Here is a 17,620-nt window from a genome sequence, read left to right as displayed (position 1 = left end):
CCTTTCTATCTGTGCAATACAAAGATGGTTGTTAAGGAAACAGTCATCTTTCTGTGATGCCAGAGCTCTTACTTAGAATATTCAACGTGACAACAAGAGTGACTGAGGTTTCCATCTTCGGCTACATTCTGTCACTCAGTTACACTGAGAGGAATTGACGTGGGTGGAATTATAAAGGAAGAAAAATTTATATAAAAAACGTTACAAGAATTCTAAAAACTATCCCAAAACAACCTCATTCTTAAAATTTACTTTCCCAAATCAACATACAATCATTTTAGACAAACAATGCTGACATGATTTTGCAGGTAAATAGTCACAAATGTACCTGCAGAAAAGCACAAGAAGTCGGCATTTCACTATTAGATTGTTAGGAGAATTAGAAAGGCAGTAAGGAGGGGTATTTTATTTGGCTGTAAAAGAGAGATATCTGAATTAAACATTTAGCTATATAGCTGCTTAGAGACATCATTAGAAATCTCTAGCTATAGCAATCAGGAAAAGCATATTAGTAATTTTCTTTTTTTTAAAAGACACAATATTCTAAATGACCTATTTTGAATTTCATGCAAGAATGATCTTTTCTTTTCTTTATCTACCTTGCAAAAATAACTAAATAAATCTGAAAAAAGGTACAACTGATCTTTCCAGGAAGAGGAAAAAAAAAGCTTTAAAGCTTTATAAATAATAGATTTAAGTGAATGCATTCATACTGGACACAGATGCCCCTTTTCTGTACTCTATCCCTCAAATATCAAGAGAAGAGACAGTTCCTGAGCTTATGCCGGCAGGTGAGCAAGGACCCAGAGCATTTAATAGATGGCAGCTTTATGGGAGCTCAATTCAACCACAGCCATGTGAAGAGGGTTCTGTGTATTTATTACAGGCTTTAGTTATTTCTATATTGCTTGACTAGGGTAAAAGTTAGGGTTAGAATAAAATTTTTCAGCAAAGAGCTCCATTCTCCCACTAGCAAACACAGTCTCCAAGATAAAGATAAAGCAGCCACATTTGAAACATGGCTGTTAAAGGACATCCTCAATGTCACCCAGGCTCAGAGAAGGAACAACAAAGCCACTCGTTCAGGAAATGGTGATGCTGTTCGGAGGTGTAGTGTAGCCTGATAGCTGTCATAATCGTGAGGTTAAACTCATCCTCAGCAGATCGATGACACCACATGTTATCAGACCATTTCCTCTTTTCCTTGGCTTTACTGTCATTTACTCCTCATGTCAGCATTTTGATTAATGGCCTGCTTTACACACAGGATCATGTGCACTTTATGGCGAGATATCAATCATAGCACTCTATGTGTTCATGAATTTTCTACAACTGTGTCATCACAGTCAAAGACTAATTACATCTAACTAATTGTGATGAAACTGGGTCAGAAAGGAAAGATTCAAACTGAAACTTCACACCAGAAGCGTAAAATCAATGTCAAGTGGTAAAAACAGATAGACAAAAGATATCCAAGAAGGGTAGGAAGGCAAATAACACAAAGCATACAGGGTAATAACACTAGAAGTGACAGAGGACAAATGCTGGAACGCTGGACACACAAGAGACACAGACAACCTGGCAGGGGGACAGGGGAGGACAATGAGGCAAGTGGAACACATTAGGGCAGGGCAGGTGCTGATTACAGGAGGGCAGGAAGTGAAAATACCTGAAACAAGGCAAGACAATAGTAAATAAAATAAAACAGGAAATAGAAAACTAAAACTAATAGAAGAAAACACAACTCAACCAGTGGAGCTGGCTGTAAAACTAATATTACATGAGCAACCATATGCCATTATGAGTGAACTTGATATGTTTTAAAGATATATACTCTTTTTATTCACTAGGTTGAAAATTCAACTGGGAATAAAAACCACAAGTAAGGTGCTAATGATAGATTAGTATTTGTTTTTGTCTGAGATTAGTCTGCTATTTAAATGGAAAAAGCATCAGACTAATGAATGCTTCCATCCCAACAGTCTGACTCAAACCAAGCTGAGCTCTTTACTTGACACGAGATAATATAGTTTCGAGGTAAATTTCTTGTAGGAGCAGTTTGATTGAATAATTAGCTTTTTATTTAGCTTCTACAAACCTTACCATTAGAGGTCAAGCAAAGATAAATTGGTTGTACGGTTGTGTTTCCCAGACAATCAATACTCATGAATCTGGTGATGCTGGAGGGCAAAGTTACCAAGAGGAGAACAGAAACTAAAGGAATAGGTTCAGATCACACAAAAAAAAAAACCAAAAAAAAAAAACAGTCCAGTCTTATACATTATTAAAGCTGGTTGTGTTAATGTTAGACTGCCAGATCTCATAAAGAGGTCCAAAGGTGTGGTGTTTGTGTCAGCCTTTTATTAAGACTTGATTTTTTCTTATCAACAAGGCTCAAGTTGCAAATTTAAACAGGCAATCAGAGTTTTTCAGGGCCTTCAAAAATTCAAGGCTTTTTCCACCCCAGTCTGTACTTGGGTGAAAATCATTCAGACCATACTGAGTCTTGTGGCAAACTCTTAAGTCCTTGTATCTGTTACTGGCTAGCTGTGATTTTTTTTTTGTATAGCACTGAAAAAATATGAAGCATCCCTAAATAATAAGTCTAACTCTGAAATGTGACAGGCTCAGATGAGTGAGAACAGAGAAGAATGGATGCGACACAGCTGGAGCTCAAAGGGTTGCTCTCTCAAAACCAATGGCTTGTATTCGTGCTTTTCCAAACTGTGGTGAGAAAATGCCATGTCAAATTTTGCAAACCTTTCGTGGACCACCTCTGGGCAACTGAGACACACTGAAGTCATGGCTAGCCATACAACAAATGGATATAAACACTCCTGTTAGTACAAAGCACCTTTTCAGCCCGATACGTTTGCAGTAAACATTTCACATGGGGTGACTACTGCCAGAGAAAAGGAGAAAAATGAAACACCTTTTTATGAAAATATACTCTTCAAGAGTAAGACCTGCTGCAGACAGTGTGGATGTACTGTAGTTTTATCTTCCAACATTCTCCCACCTCTGACTACCTCTCTTTGTGGCCACTTTCTAAGAGTTACTTATGTATACTTCAACTCAACTAAATAAGAGGCATGGGAACCAGCAGTAATGCCATTAGGGTTTTCTGTGTTTGAGGCCATTACTAAAAAAAAAAAAAAAGAAAAAAAAAATCATTCTGATTAGAACTGCAGCTATTTCTCACTTTGTAAACATCACATAAAACACCTACAAATAGAAGAGAGATCAGAGAGCCAGTAAAAACAGGAACTGTTACGCTGCAGGGAATGAGCTTGCAGTATAAAGCTCTGGTTGCTGGCCATTGTGCTCAATATGGGTTTATTTGCAAATATTGTTGCACCTGTTAATATTATGCAGGTAAAAAAATCCTGGAATCGATCATAAAACTTTTAACTTTGGATTAATCTTTGGATGTTGCACTGCAGCTCAGATTTTAACTGTATGCACATGAGCTAAACGACTATGGACACCATGGCTCTTAAAACTGTTCTTTTATTCTTACGCTTATGACATATTTAATTCATTTTTGGGATATACAAAGTTAATAATGATACTTATTCCTAGATAAATAAATACAATAACAATGAAAATTCTATTACTAGTGCTACATCTATTATTATTATTATCATTGTTATTAATATTATTATTATTATTATTATTATTATTATTAGTTATATTAAAGCTGCTTTCAATGCTGGTGTAGATGGTGCTATCAAGAGCACTGTTTATTGATGTTGTGCCTTTGTCAGTATTGTACACAGAGATGTCAGTTACAACATGTTATAAACTAAAATCTGCACATTGTGCATCTCATACTTCCGACTGAGCTTTTACAGACCCACTGGTGTTGTTTTTATGAGACATACTGTAAAGATACAACATAATTATGAAGCATTGCAGCATTCAATAGCTCCTAAGGCATCAGCAGCTCTCTAGCTTTACCCTCTATTGAGTGCACTTTATGGAGTTATAGTGAGTGAACAGGTGGATATTTCAAACACAGCATAGGTCCTCGTAAAGGTCACTATTCACTGTGGCTTGCACTCCTGTGTTGTATTTCACTAATGGGCTGATTGACACAACAGCCTTTCTCCAGTGTATAAGCTTATCAGCCTCTAAACAAAAAAAATGACAACAATAAAAAACATCAAGAGAAAAGAGGAAACTGGGAAAAATACTAGAAAAAAGGATGACAATCAGGGTGCGAACCACAGGGGAGCTGGGGGAGCTATAGCTAAAAGAAGTAAATGTGTAAAAGGTAAGGTAAAACCTGCTTTAACTATTTACAATATGGGAAACTATCATTGCTCATTATATTGTGTATGGCAAGCATCGCTGTGTACGTGTGTGATATGTGGGGAATATTAACTATGTAAGTTGATCTTCGCAAAAAGAGTGGTAAAATTTTTTTTTGCAAGGGACATTTGCACCTGTTATGTATTATTGTTGCATAAGAGTTGTTAACCATTATGTATTGGTACGCCTATGTTCTGTGGGGCAAGCTGTAATATCAGCTGGCATCATGTTCTTACTTGCCGAAAAAAGATAGGAAATGCAAAAAAGCGGCTCCCCTTAAGCCCACGGTATGGTTCGCACTCTGATGACAATTCATACATAGGCTTTCCTTTGACCACTTACAGTCTACATTTATAGGTACTAAATCTTTCATTCTCCCATTTTGTAGAAAAAGACAGAAATCAGTTTAATTAAATCCAGTTTTTTACTTTCACTTGTATAATCCAAAAGAGCACCTAAACGAGATTCCCTGAAATACTCACAAATCTATTGTTTCCGATACTCGTATGACATATGTAGCATTTAAAATAAGCACTATACGGTACACTATAATGTAGACTTGTTTCTCAAGTTAATATGTTTTTTTAAGTTGTAAATTGTAATTATTTCTCTTAATTCTCTACACCTTGTATGTCAGCAATGAACTGTGTTGTAATTGTTTTAAATTATGCAATTTTAAACACATAGACAAATCTAAGTGTTTGTACTTGCCATTTCTTGAATGAAAACTACTTAGCTTTAGGCAGCATTTGATGGGCTTCAGTTCCCAATTAATGTGGTTTTGATGGTGCATTTCATAATTATACACAACACAATACCATGTTTTATTTATTTTTTCTTTTAAAATAGCAATTATACATGTTTGTACAGGGGACTCCTGTGGGGGGTACTCCGGGAGTATGGAGTGCCGGACTCGCTTGTACGAGCTGTCCAGTCCCTGTATGACCGGTGTCAGAGCTTGGTTCGCATTGCCAGCAGTAAATCAGAATAGTTTCCAGTGCGGGTTGGACTCCGCCAAGGCTGCCCTTTGTCACCGATTCTGTTCATAACTTTTATGGACAGAATTTCTAGACGCAGCCGAGGTGTTGAGGGGATCCGGTTCGGTGGCCTCAGGATTGGGTCTCTCCTCTTTGCGGATGATGTGGTTCTGTTAGCTTCATCGGGCTGTGATCTTCAGCTCTCAGTGGAGCGATTCGCAGCCGAGTGTGAAACAGCTGGGATGGGAATTAGCACCTCCGAGACCATGGTCCTCAGCCGGAAAAGGGTGGAGTGCTCTCTCCAGGTCTGCAATAGGGTCCTGCCCCAAGTGGAGGAGTTCACGTATCTCGGGGTGTTGTTCACGAGTGAGGGAAGAATGGAGCGGGAGATCGACAGGCTGATCGGTGCGGTGTCTGCAGTGATGCGGACTCTGCATCGGTCTGTCGTGGTGAAGAGGGAGCTGAGCCAAAAGGCAAAGCTCTTGATTTACCGGTCGAGCTAGGTTCCTACCCTCACCTACGGTCATGAGCTGTGGGTAGTGACCGAAAGAACAAGGTCGTGAGTACAAGCGGCCGAAATGAGTTTTCTCCGCAGGGTTGCCGGGCTCTCCCTGAGAAGCTCGCTGATCCGGGAGGGGCTCAGTCTAGAGCCGCTGCTATTCCACATCGAGAGGAGCCAGATGAGGTGACTCGGGCATCTAGTTAGGATGCCTCCTGGATGCCTCCCTGGTGAAGTGTTCCGGGCACGTCCCACTGGAAAGAGGCCCCAGGGAAGACCTAGGACGCCCTGGACGGACTACACCTCTCGGCTGGCCCGGGAACGCCTCGGAATCCCTCCGGATGAGCTGGTGAATGTGGCCGGGGAGAGGGAAGTCTGGGTTTCCCTGCTTAGGCAGCTGCCCCCCCGACCCGACTCCGGATAAGCGGCAGAAAATGGATAGATGGATGGATGGATGTACAGCCTTTTTAGCACAAAGCTACAGCCACAGTATAAATACAACATTAGTATTTAGGCCACATACTGTGCAGTTGAGTCATCTTTGCGAAGCTGCAAAATGTCTTTGAGTTCATTTGGCTCCGGTTACATTAGAGCACTGGGGAAAGATCGGACATGTTTTTAAACCAAAATCTTGTTAAACTGCATAGTATGTTGAAGCTTACTAAACATCAAACATCCTAATATGATATTAATCAAAAGCAACAGGTAAGTCATGAATCATTACAGACAAGATTAGTCCGTCAATAAAAATAATAAACTCACTTTTGCCTTTGAGTGTTATGTTTTAAAAGCGCTAAATGAAAGGTATCATCAAGAGAATAAACTGCAGTAATTATGTCTTTTTCTAGCTTCTTAATGAAAGAAATTGTTTTGAAACATGAAGGTCATTTGTGACTTTGTAGGTGGAAAAAAAAGAAGAAAAAGAAAGACTTAAGGTACAAACTGAGTTTCCTTCATTATGGACATATATGTGTTTCCTATTTTGTGGTTCAGTATTTATAAAATAAAAATTTTCACAGGTGCTTTTAAAAATTTCGTTTGCTGGTGAAATGCTTTAAAGAGTCATTAAGTTTTGGCTCTATAATCAGCATATGTTGGCTTTAAATGGAAATTTACAGGGTCTGATTGTATCATGTCGCATCAGCAGAGAAAATATTACCCGAAGGACATGATTTTATGAAAGACCCCCACTGTCTAAACAGCTGTTATTAAGGCTAAGCCAATAATTCATTTTAAAAATCATCATGGGTAAGTTTTCATAAGGTTTAATTTAAAAATGATGCAGAATTATCCAAACTTAGATACCTCTTTGGTTGTTATGTGAGTTACTATGTGGAGATCTCAACACATTAGCATGTGGCATCATTTACATAGTGACATTTTGATCAGCCATAATAAGATAAGACACAGCTGATCTACTAAATGAAGGTTTTACAACTTCCTCTGCCCCATTGAGCTTTAACCTGCAAATGCAAATGGGCTTCATGAAAACTAAGTGATTTCATGGTTCGCTGACTCCTGCTACATATGCATATGGTGTGCAGTCTAAGGAAAATGTATTACAGAGGGGGGAAGGGAACATTACGTTTATCTGTAGCTGTTTGTTTTGTAATCATTCAGTCATATTAAATTCACTTGTATGTGTATGCAGCATCACAGGTTGCTATATTAAAGTCACTGGGATCTTTTAAAAACCCAGAGGAATTTAAACCACTTTTTTCCCCTACACAGCTACATTGTATAATGTCATTACTATGTACAGTATGTGGAAAAGACATGGTCCTCTGTTCACAAATTCAAGCATGAAGATTACAAGGGCTTAGCACGACAAGTATTAGCATATCCTGTTCCTTACAAGCCTCTAAGCAGGGTTATGAGAAAGTAATGGAGCCGCCTCCAGCGGGTTGAAATTTAGTGCAATTAATTGAATGCTGAAGAAAACCTAAAATAAAAAAGGCACTTTTGTTACATAATCCCTTCACAAAGATCAGTGATTCTGAGGCAACAGATTTGAGTGCTGTGAACTATCCTCTCTACCTCACTAAAGTGGGAGGGCAAAAACATTTTACAGAGCCCAAAGCACCAGTAATTTGCTAAATGAATGTGACAACTTGTCTGTAAACAAGAACTGGGGCTGACTATGAATTATAGCAGCTCACACTTTATTTTTCCTTATTTACGTCTGTAAATAATGTCAAAGTTGTGCCAAAGCACTGTCAGAGCTGTCGCTTTGACAGGTTGTGGAGGTGCGGCAGTCACTAACAAAACAGGTTAAAAAAAACTAGTGTTCTTTATTTTCTCTCCCTTATGAAAACATCCCAATTCTCTCTATGCTGGTAGACACTTGGACTTGAGTAATTTGTGTTATGTTCTTGAATTTATTGCCAAATGTAACAGGATTGGTCTGTCAGAAAAAGAGTCAGAATGAGGGTAGCAAATGGGAAAGAAAAGATAAGATCACTTCCAATATGTCAAGGCAGAAATACAGGAAGCTTATCTGATTTTCTCAGCCGGCTCTTATTTCGCTTGTGTTAAATCACCAAAACACAGTAATTTAATCTTTCCTTTGGCATTCCCATAATACTAATTTAATTAACGTAACAACACTACAGGAATATTGCTCAGGCTCATGTTCGGTACAAATATTTGCTTTATGCTCCTTTAGTTTCAGTTTCGTTTTAGTTCAACCTATATTTGTCATTAGGAAGTCTTCAAAATAGGGCTGCTACAAGTAATCAATTTTGAAAATAGTTTGCGTCTCTGCTTTGATACAAGTCAGGAGCAGTAGCAGCGAATCCTTGTCACGTAACAAATGGAAGGATGTTTACTCTCTGGAGTAAACATTTGAAAAATGCAGATGGCAGAGAAGCAATGGAGGCAATGCTGTCACTTTTCTTTCTTGTTTGAAGGATTCATATGGTGAAACCCTCAGATATGCTGAAGAATAAATAGCAATAGAACAGACTTGTTTGTACCTGTTAAGTTTGTTTTTTAAAATATATTAAAACTAGCTTTGCCCATTAAAAACTGAAATAACAATTCTGGACATTTTGCTTTACTAACTAAATGCTGTATGATATTCATCAACGTGCTTCTCTCACTTCTAAACATGCACAAGAATTAAACTGTAAAGATGTTACTGGATAAATGTTGCGTGTGAATATAATACCAGGAAGGATCTCATCAAACATATAATTGGGAGTATAGTTTAACAGTATGTTACATCTTGACTTCATTTCACACTAGAATATGTTAGAAAGAACCTCATTACTCTGCCTTGTTAACTTTTAAACAGCTTCATTTTCCAGTTGCAGACATTTCTCAGGAAAACTGAATTTTAAGTGAATAAAATACTGGCCCACTTGCTCTGTCCTTTTTAAATAGTGCATATATCTGACACTTTTGAAAAAATGATAAAGAACATAAGATATAAAAAAAGTCTCACTGAAAGTGTCAGAAGTTCAAAATACCTTTCAAAGTCTTCAGAACAAATACTCGGCCTCAAGACCACCAACCATAAAATTTTATTATATTTGATGCAGTGTATTTAAAAGTACTGATAACACCTCAGTGTCCTCCATGATCTTTAAATACACAATTAAAAGCAGCTTGCATACCCAAAATGGTTTAACAGGGTGACAACTTTCAAGTACTTGTGATCTTGAAGTCTGTCTCACCCCGGGAATCAACAGCAGGGCCGGAGTGGGACCAATTTTCAGCCTAGCAGATTCATGTCCAAGACAAACCTACTTCTTTTTGAGTGTTGGTGGAACTGGATAAATTCCACAAAAGTTCAGTTCTTATAATGTAGTTTTAATTATTAGTCCTTAAAGAAGTTTCAATAAGTTTTTCAGGGTCATCATCATTCTCAGCAGGGTATTGGGACACTCACTGCACACAGGCAACAAAGCTTTTAATGAAGGGATTATTTTACAGCATGCAAAGTTTTTACTTTTAAATTCCTTAAAGATCTTTTAAGAAGAATTTTTAAACTCTATTACTTTTGACTCTGCTTGGTAATAAACTGACAGTGTGTCATTTCAGAGTAATTACCAAGGAAGCAATTCTGTGCTCATCTATCCTCCTAGAAAAATATCAGTTTCAAACATTCGAGCTTTAACTTTAATGCTCCTCCTCGTGTCTATTACCACCTATTTTCTCAATTTTAAAATCGTCTTTGACACCAGATGAAAGTATGAATTAAACAAACCACCTTTAACAACTTGGCAGCAGGTAATTGCTTTGTGGTGACACCCATCGGATAAATGTTAATCCTGTGGTTGTGTAGTCACCAGTGTACAAAGTGAAAAATCAAACAGATTAATTAATTAGCATAATGATTTCTAGTTTCAATTAAAAAAAAGAAAAAAGAAAAAAAGGTTGTCATTGTTAATCCTGTGCAAGCTTTTTTCCCCTTCCACACACCATATCATCACACTGGTGCCACACTGGTTGCCTTATTTTTATGCTATGCACATGGGCACATTTAACTATATGTATTATTGATGTACTTGAGAGATTGTGTTACAACAAGATCTTTGGGATCCATCCAGTTTAGTGAGAAAGCTGTGTTCAGTGACTCCTCTTGGTGCATTTGACAGTTGTAAACATGTGTATACTGCTAGCACGGCTGAATTAGCCATCTATAATGGATATGAATTCATGCAAGGTGGAACAAGCCACTTCTAGTGAAATACTGGGACTTTATAAAATGTTAAAACGGACCTCTCTAAAAATGCTCCATATTTCCATAAATAATACCCACAGTATAAAGTTTAAATACTAATTGTCCTCTGCCTGACTTTTAGAGGTAACAATGAGAAAATATTCTGGATTCCTTTTAAATGTGTGTAATCTAACGCAATTGTTGTGTCCCTGGACTAAACACAACTTAAAAAAATATACAGTATGTCGTTAATTATAGTGAAATAGATTAGTTATAAACTATAAAAGGATATTAATTGGTCTGTAGAAAAAATTGTTTCCTTAAACTCCTTTTTTCTGTCAGAGTTTTGTTTATGTTTAGTTTATTGAACAGGGACCATGTACATTATTGAAGAAAATATGGTTTATGCTAGACTGTAGCTTTTTGAGCTAAATTCCAGTCCCTAAAACACACATAAATATTTTAAATGTGAAAACACAAAGCACATATACAGAAAAAAGTACATTGCATAGTAAAATACAGTAAAATGGTTGAGAAAACACAATTTTACAAGTTATAAAAGTATGCATTCCCTTTAAAAAAGTATTTTTGCAATCATTTTGCTTGACTTGCCCTTGTTTCTGTTTTGGCTTGTGACTTCACTGTTTGAATCCTTTTTGATCTCAGTGAGGCTGTTGATGCCACAAGACTTCCTGCTTGAAAGCTTCAAACAAGTGTTTATGTCAGTTTCTGCCCTTCAAATAGATACAAACATAACTTGCTGATAGATTATTTCATACTACTAAAGGTAGTGCATGCTCTCACTTATATTTATGTATTTATTTTTTCTCTTCATTGAATGTAGCCTTTTATATCAGCACATAGACATTAATCTGTATTCAAAGAATTTCGCTGCTGTCGGGCGCAAACCTCCTCTCATTTTTCAAAAAATGAAAAAAATCTGTATGGTTTTGTAATAACTGGACATAATATCATCAAGCTTGGTATTGTGTTGTACATCATTTATCTTTGGTTAAATATAATACAACAGACAGACATAAAGGGTGACCAACAACACTGATTTATGAAAGAAAACAAAAATGACTAATTTTGAACATAGGAGGTTTTTGCCCGACAGCAACGATTTGCAATATGGCTCTTATTTTAACTGGATAATTAGTTCGATAACTTTTATTCTGCATTTAATTCAAACATCAAGACATCAGTGTCCATCTTTAATGTGTAATGTGATTAAAGAACTTTTACATACAACACGGTTTTGTTCTGACCTCTGTGGCGCATCAATCCACACCGGGAGCGTGCCAGGTGCAGAGTGCACGTGAATGCAGTCCAGCTAGCTGAATCTGCGAAATCACAGGAGAATTGGAGAATCTTGTGATCTTGCTGCATAAGTTTACCGGAGAGCTCCAACAAGGCACTTCTGGGATGCATCTGACATGCCTGGTTCACACCTGGCTATTGACTAAAACAGGAGCGAACAGCAGAGGAGGCCGTAATGTGGTGCACACACACCCGATGGAAATAAGTGGTACCCCTCAGAAAAAGAGGCAGACAGTAAATCAGACATAGAATTATAAAAACATCTGGTATTTTTCAAAATAAAAGCTTTGCATTGCTGAACCATGTAAACATTACGCATTTAACCGGTCAGGGTGTCTCAGCATTTTGTTTTTGTTTTAATCATGGACGACGAGAAGTTTGTCCTGGAAGTAGAGAATCACAAGATTCTCCAATTTTCCTGTGATTTCAAAATCCCGCAGATCCAGCTAGGCGGATTGCACTTGCAGGTGCTCCGCACCTGACATGCTGACACAGTGGAAATGTGGGGTAAGTTACATTTATATTGTTGCAGGTCAATGGCGCTGCAGAACTACTCCATTGCTATAGTTATCAGCTATAGGAAACCTTTATAGATCTTTGCACAGTTCGCTTGTTTTTTAAGACAACCCTGATGGCAAACATAATAACACTTTAAGCTTTCTTCATACTTTTGACTTATCGATACACAAAAAGACACAGTGGTTAAGCACTGCTCCTTTAATTCCACATAGGCACAGCAAGCTGACATGCCTATGGGCTTCTTTTTTTTTCTTTCTTCACTAATTTGCACTTTTTTTTTTCTTTTTTTACTTATTAAATATGAATATGATCCTTTGTGGTATGAGTATTTGACATTGTGTTCATTGTAGACTGCAAATAAAAGTTTTCATTATCATTTAATGTGTCCATTAATTCCATCTCAGATTATTTGTTTGGTAAAAATACACATTAACATTGCACAGAATTCTTACTGACATCTTAAAATGTCTTCTTGTCATCTTGCAACACTATTGATATGCAGATAAAAACAGATAATAGCTTTAAAGCCCTACATTCAAAATACTTAATTTGAGGATTGTGGGCCTGTTTATCCTAGAGGCACAATATTCATCTTATTATTACATTTTCACAACTTTCTCTCTATATATCTAATTTGATCCCTACTAGACTAAACACCATGACGAAGCCTCAGATAAATTGTTGCATTTTTAGCTTTGAAATTAAATGTCATTTATCCAAAATTTGTGCTTTATATGTGCTACTAGACAAAAGAGGTTTAATCACTGACCTGAGTAATGCTGAACAGTGTGTTACTGTAAGATCTTGGTCCACTGGGACAAATTCAGAGAGTAATGCCTCAAAGTGATGATGAGTAAAATATGTGCATGGTGCAGTAAACCATCACGTACATGTCACCTGCTGTTATGCTAGTCACAATTAATTGAAGTTAACAATACTGATTCTTGAAGCTTCAACACTCAAGTTCACTGTGTGTATCAGACGAAAGGTCACCTCACTCCAATTTATTTTGCCAAAAGGAGAACACGCAGGAGAACAAGTCGAAGCAAAAAATTAAATCAGAGTGCCACCACGATGCCGACACCTGGCTGTGCTCAGTGAGAAGCCTGCCTCACATTATTGTGCACCTCTAAATTTAGTCAGCAGTGCATGACTAATGATCAGTGACAATGACAAGGAAACCCAAATCATAAGCTTTGTGAATAAATAATTTGCTCACAGAGTTCATTTTAACATACTTTGAAAACAACTTTCGAAGATGATATATGGACTGATCTTTCTGAACAATTTCTCACACTGAGTGGTCGTCATTAAGTTAAAAAAACAAAAAAAAAAGGAAGACAGGTGTCTAATTTCTACTTTGGAGTCAAGAGTGAGTATCACAGCCAAGCACATTTAAAGTGAAGAAAGTGATTGGAGAACTTATCTATCCATTTATTTGGGCAAACGTTTCAATTAAATGAGGGTGGACTTCACCTCAATTTGTGTCTGTACCTCCCTTGATGACTCCCGACACTCAGCTAACTACTAAATCGACAGCCAATCTTTAAGAACAATTCCAGAGCCTGCTGTCTGCTGTTTAAACAGCATCAGCACACTAAGAGGCTGCAACTGTCAAGTGAAGATGAGAATGAATTTATAATTAATACATTCAGTGTTTGGTGCATTAGTTATAAAGCTTTAAAATCTCGTTCTTACTGAGTTGTTATTATGTATTACTCATGAGAAAAATGAATGAATTGCAGTGAAGACAATTTTAAGTCAGTGGCAAAATATTAGCCTTTTTTTTTGCCTCTGTAACATATTTCCTCCAGTATCCAAAATTTTAAATTTTAGTACTTACTGTGTACTAAACATAAGATTTGGAACATTATAATTTTGTGGAACTGTGCACAAATTTAATTGCATTACATTTCTCTTTTGGGGATTTGTGTAGGTCTAATACATTACATATGAAAACTGTTGGGATCATATTACAGCTGGCATGTGCATCAGAAACCGAACTTGAAGCTTTTCAAGCAGCTTGTGGACATCTCAGGAAAATAAGGATGAGATATACTCGGGTATTTTCTACCTCTTTTTGTGGAGAGATTTTTTATCCACATAGTATGATTCAGTGGATCAAAGCCTGTCTATTTGCTTGCTCCATACTAAACACTAGGAACTTGCACTTGCATGCGGATGTGATTAGGTCACTTGTTAAAACCCAGAAGCAAAGATCATAAGATACAAAGGATTGACCACACACTCAAGTAAAACCATTCCAGAGAGTTTTTATCTTGTCTGATGTGCTCATTTCTGCTTTATATATGTTTAGAAGACATATTATAAGTAGAAGTCAAACCATAGCTAAACATTTTCACCATGGGACCAGGCTTTATCATTTAAAACTAAAGATATACCATAGATATAACAAACCAAAGGAACCAGTTCCTCTTTAGGGGTTCAACTGACTTCTCAGATCTGGCCAAGTCAAATGAAAGGCAGGGGTCATGTCTGTCATGTCAATTCAGTGTGACTGAATCCTATGTTGAGTCACTGCTTTTTGATTTGTTTGACAGGAAATGTCTGTTTGTCTCATCTGTCTCATTTGTTCAGGAGCAATTTAAATATTCAGAAATTGCCTGCATACTAAATAAGGCAAAAGTGTGGAGTAGTGGACTGCATTAGGGACATAGATTCTACTAGTCCCATGGGACCTAATGCAAATCTTGCAGGAGTGGGCACTTTCAGTGTTGCTGCAGGCGCAAGCGGGTGGATTAAGGGATTGAGAAAACAGTGCCAAACAGGCCTCTAATGTGGAGTTACACCTAAGCTGTTTTACACCATGAAGTCATTATCATTTTAATGGAAAAACTTCTACATATATGAATTTAATGGACAGGGTATAGTTTTTACATGTTTAATCAATGCCATGAGATAGACTTAAATATTCTATCTCAGCGCTTCAAATTGTCACATAGTCTTTTCAAGAGTTACTCTTTTTTATTTATACACAAACTACAACAAATTTAAGCTTTTCAAGCTTTAGATTTTTAATTACGTGTATGAATATTTTCATTATAACAAGTTAATTACTGTACGATTTCAACATTTGTTGAATTGACTATTCAATGATAATAAGAGGTTTAGTTTAATATAACACAAAAGCTTGTTTTTCAACACCATGGTTAAAGTTCAGTAAGAATTAGAAACTAAATTAAGCAGCACCATTACAGTGTGGGTGGAAAGTGCAGTTTTGGGATGAGAAGACCACTTTAAAGATACAAGACCTTTGGTATTGTGTTGGCAGTAAATAAAAAACATCTAGATTGAGGAATGACTGCTAATGTTAAAAAAAAAGAAGAAAAAGAAAAGAAAAAACCGCTGAATAGCATTTGGAAATAAACTGCTGTCTTCTGTTTTGTTGATGCATCCATCCACCTACTCTCTTCTCCCCACGCAAACTTTGCCACTCTATAACAATGTCACCTCACTCTGCCTCCTTCGCTCCTCTTATAATTACTACAGACTTGACAGGGATTTGTGGCCTGGAAGTACACATATGTCTTCTTGTGTCACTCGCTAAAATAACTGATGGTGTCTCTCTTCTAGAAAGGACATTCTGTAGGATTACTTGCATGCAGTGTTTTTCTATAAATCAAGAGAATTTACACCAGGATTTTGGACTCTATCACTTATAAAACAAATCAATCAATTTACAGAAAGGTGATTATTATATGAACATAGAATACAAGCTTATTTCTAAGGGAGAAAGACATCATAAATATAACACAACATAAATATTACACAACTGTTAAAAATATGACATGTCACTGTTTGTAGAATCAGCCTGATATTTTTCAGGAATCTACTGTCATGTGCCATTTTCCAGTGTCATGAACATCCATCTGGAAGGAATGAGTGTGCCCTAAAACAGTATTGGCGGGCATTCGTGCAGATATGAGCATTAAATCCTAAATACGTGCCTCACAGAGAAAGCATCAACCATCTTCCCTTTGCCTGGTAGTCACCACAGCCCACCTTGCATCAGCATGAATGAAGGAACAGCAGTGAGTAAAAATGACATACTGTGCTGTTTGGAGAGATGTCCTTCATGGATTTCAGTACAACAAATGTTGTTATTAACTATGACCACTGTGTTTTGTTATTCCTCTCTCACCCCCTTCCTTTTTGTGCATGCACTCTGATGAAGAGGGAGCCATATTTCAGCTTGTTATTTACGTGTAGCTGTAATAATCCTCTAAGTTCCTTTCCCTTCACATTCATTTAGATATTCTAGAGTATTTACGATAAGGGGCTTCACAGTGTGTAACCAGCAAAGGCGGAGAGTAGGGAATAAATTTAAAATTACATTGAACACAGAGTCCTACTCAGAGGTCAGATGCATTGTGCTGCCATTTTAAAACAGGCAGATCGCTGAGGAATATAGCAGAAGAATGCGTCGAGTCAGATGCAAGTGAGCGTCTGTAAATGGGCAGCCATTGGGGAGCAGCTTAATAATTGATAGCTCCTTTTGCTGCACAACAAACAAAGGCAACATAATGCCAGTTAAAAATTTCTGTTATGCTTTGTCTCACCAGGTCATTTTTGTGCTCAGCATTTTCATCAGCATTAGATTTATTTTATTTGATCCACTGAGCTGCTGACAAGCTTCTATAATTGATGCAGGTGCATGTGCCTCAAACCCAAGATGCAGGTGTTTAGATCAGAGAAAAAACAAGCTGCTCTTTCTCAGATAACTCATCTTCCTGTAGCTTGGGACATCCCTCTACATTCCCTCCAGAGATGCAGGTCTCACTCACGCAATTCTCAAGAGAAATTCGCAGCATGAGCAGTTAAACATGGCACTTCTGTGAGACATCATACTGAGAAACAGTTCACCTGGCCTTACCCCTGACTTCACAAGCACAGCTCAATGTATTAATTATCTCTTCTGCAGTGGTGTAAACAAGCAACAATACACATATAATTTATAAGTTTACAAGTATGTGAGAAAGGGAAAGAGAAATTACAGGATGCACTCTCTCTTGAAGAAGAACAAAATTAACTGAGACAGCAGCACAACACAAAGTATTACCAGCAACTTTTGTTTGTGTTATCTTGACTAAAATATCACGTGAAAATGTAATTCTAAAATTTTGAGACATTGAGTTCTTTTCAGCCATTGTATAGGCCTGTTCAAACTGTTAATTTAATAGGCATTACATGTGTCTTTCTGCATATACTTTGGTTGTTTAATGTATAAGCTCCCTGAAATAAATCATTTTAGGGCTCAACATTAAATATGCATACACACGGAGCCATCTGTCCATCCTCTGCATT

General features: G+C 37.2%; 1 protein-coding gene across 5 annotated transcripts in view; it reads right to left on the bottom strand.

The window, feature by feature from the left end:
• lrfn1 (leucine rich repeat and fibronectin type III domain containing 1) overlaps positions 1–17,620 on the bottom strand; it is a 144,956-nt gene that overhangs the window by 37,556 nt on the left and 89,780 nt on the right. The gene's annotated exons all lie outside the window — the stretch shown is intronic.

Source organism: Melanotaenia boesemani, chromosome 9 (genome assembly GCF_017639745.1).
Source record: "Melanotaenia boesemani isolate fMelBoe1 chromosome 9, fMelBoe1.pri, whole genome shotgun sequence".
NCBI lineage: Eukaryota > Metazoa > Chordata > Actinopteri > Atheriniformes > Melanotaeniidae > Melanotaenia > Melanotaenia boesemani.
This window is presented reverse-complemented; position numbering and strand designations above follow the sequence as displayed.